Source organism: Rhinolophus sinicus, linkage group LG04, assembly GCF_036562045.2.
Source record: "Rhinolophus sinicus isolate RSC01 linkage group LG04, ASM3656204v1, whole genome shotgun sequence".
Taxonomy (NCBI): domain Eukaryota; kingdom Metazoa; phylum Chordata; class Mammalia; order Chiroptera; family Rhinolophidae; genus Rhinolophus; species Rhinolophus sinicus.
Genome location: NC_133754.1, coordinates 13,057,546 through 13,062,973, shown reverse-complemented (window position 1 = coordinate 13,062,973; position 5,428 = coordinate 13,057,546). Strand labels below are relative to the sequence as shown.

Genomic DNA, 5,428 nt, shown 5'->3' with positions numbered 1-5,428 from the left:
CTTTCAACTGAAAGACAGTATAGTTAATAATTTTTAAGGAACTATTAGTTCTCAATGTCAAAATATCTCATGAGTCTTAGGAAAAGCACAAACCATCACTGATGATTCGATATTTTGGTCGCTATTATGAAATAGTAGTCACAGACAATTTTTTTTTTTTTTTTTTTGCCAGCCACCTAATTCATTCTGATGTTGCTGACTTGCTTGTGTCATAATTATGGGGTCTTTTTTGGCTGACTTTACATCATTAATGTAGCAAAGCATCATGTTGCTTTTTCTGGTTTACAAGGTATACAATCAGCAACCTCATAAACCATGCCTTTGGATACCCCTGTCAAAAAAACCATCAGTAATTTAAAGACTACATATTGTGCTTTGAAAAAGACCTGTACTAACTTTCCAGAAGACAGCATTATCAAAATATACTGTTAATATCTGAGAGTTGGAACCCACACTGATTATTCATATAAAATAGAATAGTTATCGATGAAGACACAAGGGGGCTGAAAGACTATTTGATCTAAAAGTGTCTATCGCTCTCAGGAGATCTCTAAAGGAAATATGGAGACTTTCCTTTTCTCAGCTTGCTTAAATATCTCCACCCTCACACCGCAAACTTTCAACTCCAAACCCAAGGACTTTTATTCCTTCTTTCTCCTCCCTTAGAATTCTGCATATCTCCTTTCCCTCATCTCCTTGGACTAGATGCTACTCATTCTTCAGATGTCACTTCTAGCACAAATTTTCCAGGGAAACTCTTTTTCATTCCTCAGTGAAGAATAGGTTCCTTTTTTACATGCTTCTGGCCTCTCTCTTTACTTCTCAGGCTCTCAACAGAGCTATATAAAGAGGGGTAAGTAAAGTAAGTTAGTGTCATATGTATTTTCTTTTTGGCTAACTTTTAGTTTATCCCAGTGTTCCTGGAAAGCTCATAAGTCAGCTGATGGACATTCAAGGATGTCAGGGGGGTGGAGGGAACGTCAAGCTGAGAATCAAATTAATACAGGGCGACAGTTCAGGGGGTGCCAGGCCTGATGGAACAAGTAAAGCATTATAGGTAACAGTAGATTCCAAAAGGATAAAAATGGAGTTCCCCCATGCTGCTGTCTAATAGTCTATTCCAAGGAAAGGAGGAAGTAAAAAAGGGGTAGGTAAATAATTAGATTTACCCAGCTATGAGTGATTCCTTTTTCTACATTGGAAACAATAGAAACTTGATAGAGAATTAAACTGTAGAAAAATGAAACCAAAACAAACAAACAAACTGTATTTGTGCACCCTATGTTAATGGTTTTAAATTTTATTTACCTCAAAGATATATTTGTGTGATATAAAATCAATGTTTGTTTCCCTCAATAGCTTGTAAAACTTTATGGGAAAACAGACTCTTTCTTTCTTCAAATTTATGACCTCTCACCTGCCTTTTTAGCAGAGCAAATCACACACCAGAGGACCTTAAATATTGAACAAACATGTCATAAATATGGGGCACAATTTATCGAAAATGTAATATGAGACATTTTCCATAATAAAAATAGGTTTATTGGAATGTGCGTGAATATTTTAAAAATTCATGGAAAATTAATATTTCCAGAATTTATTCTGGTGTATGTTGGGGACAGAGTTGTATTTTTTTTTTTCCATTTGGCTACAAATTCCCACAATACTACATATTGAATGAGCCATCCATATTCTTCCCACATTTAAAAAATATATGAAAATTAAATTATGTTATATCTGTTCTGCATCATAGAAGATAGCTCAATGGACAGTCACTAATTTAAAGAGTGTCTTTGATGTGGTTTAGCTTACATAATAGTTTATATTTAGGACTAAAATATCAGTTTAAAGGATCAAAGGAAATTCAATGGAGACAGAATGGTCTTTTCAACAAAAGTGCAGGAATAACTGAACATCCACATTCAAAACATGAATCTATTTGTAGATATTAGATTTGTCCCATGTATTAAATCAGGTGGTTCATAGACCAAAGTATAAAATGCAAAACTATAAATCTAGAAGATAGCGCAGGAGAAAAACCTAGATGCCTTTGGATTTGGTGATAACTGTGTTTATTTATTTATTTATGAACTAAAAAGAAATCTGTCTATTGAGGGCAACAGGATACAAGCAATATAAAAATCCTAAATTTACCTGGTTTTAATTGGCCGTTCTTTCTCATCAAATGGGGGTGGGATTTTATTTGTACATTTTCTAAGGGTCTCAGTCTGCTCATGAAATCCTTATTTGGGAAAGTTGTGGGGCAGAGAGATTCCTTAAGCAACCCACTGGGAGAACTCTTATCAGGGCAGGAATAATTGCTTTGCGCGTATTTCTTTTCTTTCTGTTTCATGTGTACTGCAAAATAGTCATTGCATGAGATGGTGAGCCCAGCAATTAGCAAAAAGAAGCTCTGGAAGCCTACTCTGCCATCTCAGCAGTGGTCCAGGTCCTTCGTTATTTTGTCCGTGGCCAGCGGGTCTTTTTGACTTTCCAGAAATCCAGGGAACCCCTTTTCCATGAGCACTCTCAGGTTCTCCTTTGTGAAGTAGCCTTTATCCCTGGCACATCTGTGAACTGTGAACATCATGGATTCCATGGCATGTTCAATTTTAAATGGCATTTTGGTGAGGTCTTGGTGGAAGGCACAGCAAGATATCTGGGCTGGCTGGAATGTGCTCTGGTGGTAACTTTTTAAATATAACACCAAAAGCATGATCTATGAAAAGAATAAGTTAGTTTAATCCAAATTAAAAATTTCTGCTCCACATAAAGACTAAAAGAATGAAAAGTCAAACCACAGGTTGAGAGAAAAAATTGGTGAAAACGTATCTAATAAAGGACTATTATCCAAAATATTCAAAGAACTCCTGAAACTCAACAATAAGAAAACAAAGTAACCCAGCTAAAAATAAACAAAAGATCTGAACAGATAATTTACCAAAGAAGATAAATTGATGGCAAACAAGCATCTGAAAAATATGTCACATCATATATCGTTAGGGAATTGCAAATTAATGCAACAAGATATCACTAGATACCCATTTAAAGGCTAAAATTTGAAACACTGACAACACCAAATGCTGGTGAAGATGTGGAACAACAGGAACTCTCATTCAGTGTTGATGGGAATGCAAAATGGTAAATTCACTTTAGAAGACACTTCATCAGTTATTTGCAAAGTTAAACATACTCTTACCATATGTTCCAGCAAGCACATGTCCAAGTATTTACTCAAATGAGCTGAAAATATATATCCACTCAAAATCCTGCTTACAAATGTTTATAGCATGTTTTTCATAATTGCAAAAACTTGGAAACAACCAAGATGTCTTGGTTGAACTGATAAATTGTAACATAACCACACAATAGGATATTTTTCAGTGATATTCTGAAAGAATTCCGATACCGTGCTATAGAAAGACAGGGAGGAATCTTAAATGTATATTACTATGGAAAAGAAGTAAACCAGAAAGGCTGCATACTGTAAGATACCAACTATATGAATTTTGAAAAAGGAAAAACTTCAGAGGAGATAGTAGAAAGATCAGCGCTTGCTGCGGGGTTGAGAAGAGTGAGGGAGGGATGAATACATAAAACACAGGGGATTTTTATGGTGGTAAAACTATTCTTTATGATACTGTAATGCTGGATATATGCCATTACACAGTTTTTAAAATCCATAGAATGCACAACACAAAAAGCAAACCCTATTGTAAATATCAACTGAAATAATACTGTATGCATATTGGTTCATCAATTAAAAGTACTATGCTAATGCAAGATGTCAATAACTGGGGAAACTGAGTGGGGATAAGTCGCGGGGAGCAAGTAGAAGGTGGAGAGGAAGGGGTATTTGGGAGCTCTATCAATTCTGCTAAATTTTTTTGTAAATCTAAAGCTGTTCTGAAAAATAAGGTCAATTCATTTTAAAATTCACTTTGATGAAGCTGATTAAGGGTGAACTTCTTAAGGAGATAAGTACAATCCTTTCAATGGTCCAGATCCCTTTCTGCTACCCTCGGGTAAGTCATTTCATCCTTTTTCCCCTCAGTTTTCTACCCACAAAATTGGGTTAATAACTCCTACCAAATGAGGTTGCTGATACAGCTAGAGCAGTGCCTGTACCAAGTAAGGTCAGTATGTTCTGTATGATCATCATCCATGAGAGCAGCTGAAGAACAAGAGGGCGACCTATGGTCACTAACAATAGGTTTTGAGTTGAGAAGTTCTGTCGTCAGAGAAGAGTAAGTGATAACACTGAGTTCGGCGCGGTGCCTTGTTCATAGCCGGCTCTCAATAAATATTTGATGAACTAATGAATAAATAGTGCTCATTGCAACAGTGCCCTACAAGAAGCAGATGGAGGAAATGACAACACTAGCCCTGACACCATGGTTAACCACAAGCATGGGAGGAAACAGCCTTACAGAACAAACACAACACACTTAAATCTAAAACACTTAGTAAGTTCATGAATCTTTCAGACGTCCAAAGAAGGTCCAAGGAGAAAACTAGTAGGAGAGTCACAGAGAAGGTAAGACTTGAGTGTAGATTCGATAGGTTAATGGAATTTACTGAGGGGCAAGACACTCTATTTATTAAGTCATGTCTATTATAAACGAAAGCATTACCACCTAAAGTTAGGAATAGTATAGTGAGTATTTACCAAATATCCTTTTTTCTATATTATAATTTATTTACTATACTTCATAAACTTTGTGTGGATATATATAAAGTCATACACATGTGAAAATGTCTTACTCAACCATTGCTGCAATAATCTGCCTAACAAACCACTGCAAAGTGCAGGGGCTTAAATGGTGCGCCTTTATTCTCATGCTCACCTGACCTGATTGTAGGTCAGTTGTAGTTAAGCCAGTCTAGGCTGTGTTCTGTTGGTCAGCTCTACTTCAAAGTGTGTGTCAACCATCTTGACTTGACTCCATGGTATGGGTTGAGTTTAGACTGGCTCCAGTTTTCTCTCATCCACTTTAGCCCAGTGTCTATCAAGGCAAGTTCTTCTCATGATGGATGACAGAAAGTCAAGAGGCAAATTCAAAGTCCTCAGCTTCTGTTACATCCAATAACTTTCCTCTGGCCAAAGTCAGTCATGTGGCCAAACCCAAGTGTGATGGTATATTAAAATGTACCCCACCCTCTCCGTGCACCACACGAAGCATGCATTTTAAAGCAATGAGCCACAGGTGCACCTGTGTTGCCATTTCAAAGCATGAAAAAGAAGCTTTATCCGTTTTCCCTAGGAAAGAATGATTGACTCTGAGCCCGCAATAAGCAAAGCAGTTCATCATCTGGGTAAGAGAAAACAGAGGAGTTAGAGAAATTTGAGACCCAGAAGTAAGCTGAATGTGTTACTCTAGGAAGCACATTTGGGACACTGCCTGCTCTGGGAGTAGAGTCATGTAAG

General features: G+C 36.8%; 1 pseudogene; it reads right to left on the bottom strand.

Moving 5' to 3' along the window:
• Window positions 1-263: 263 nt before the first annotated feature.
• On the bottom strand, window positions 264-2,623 carry LOC109435053 (protein S100-A10; annotated as a pseudogene).
• Window positions 2,624-5,428: the final 2,805 nt, after the last annotated feature.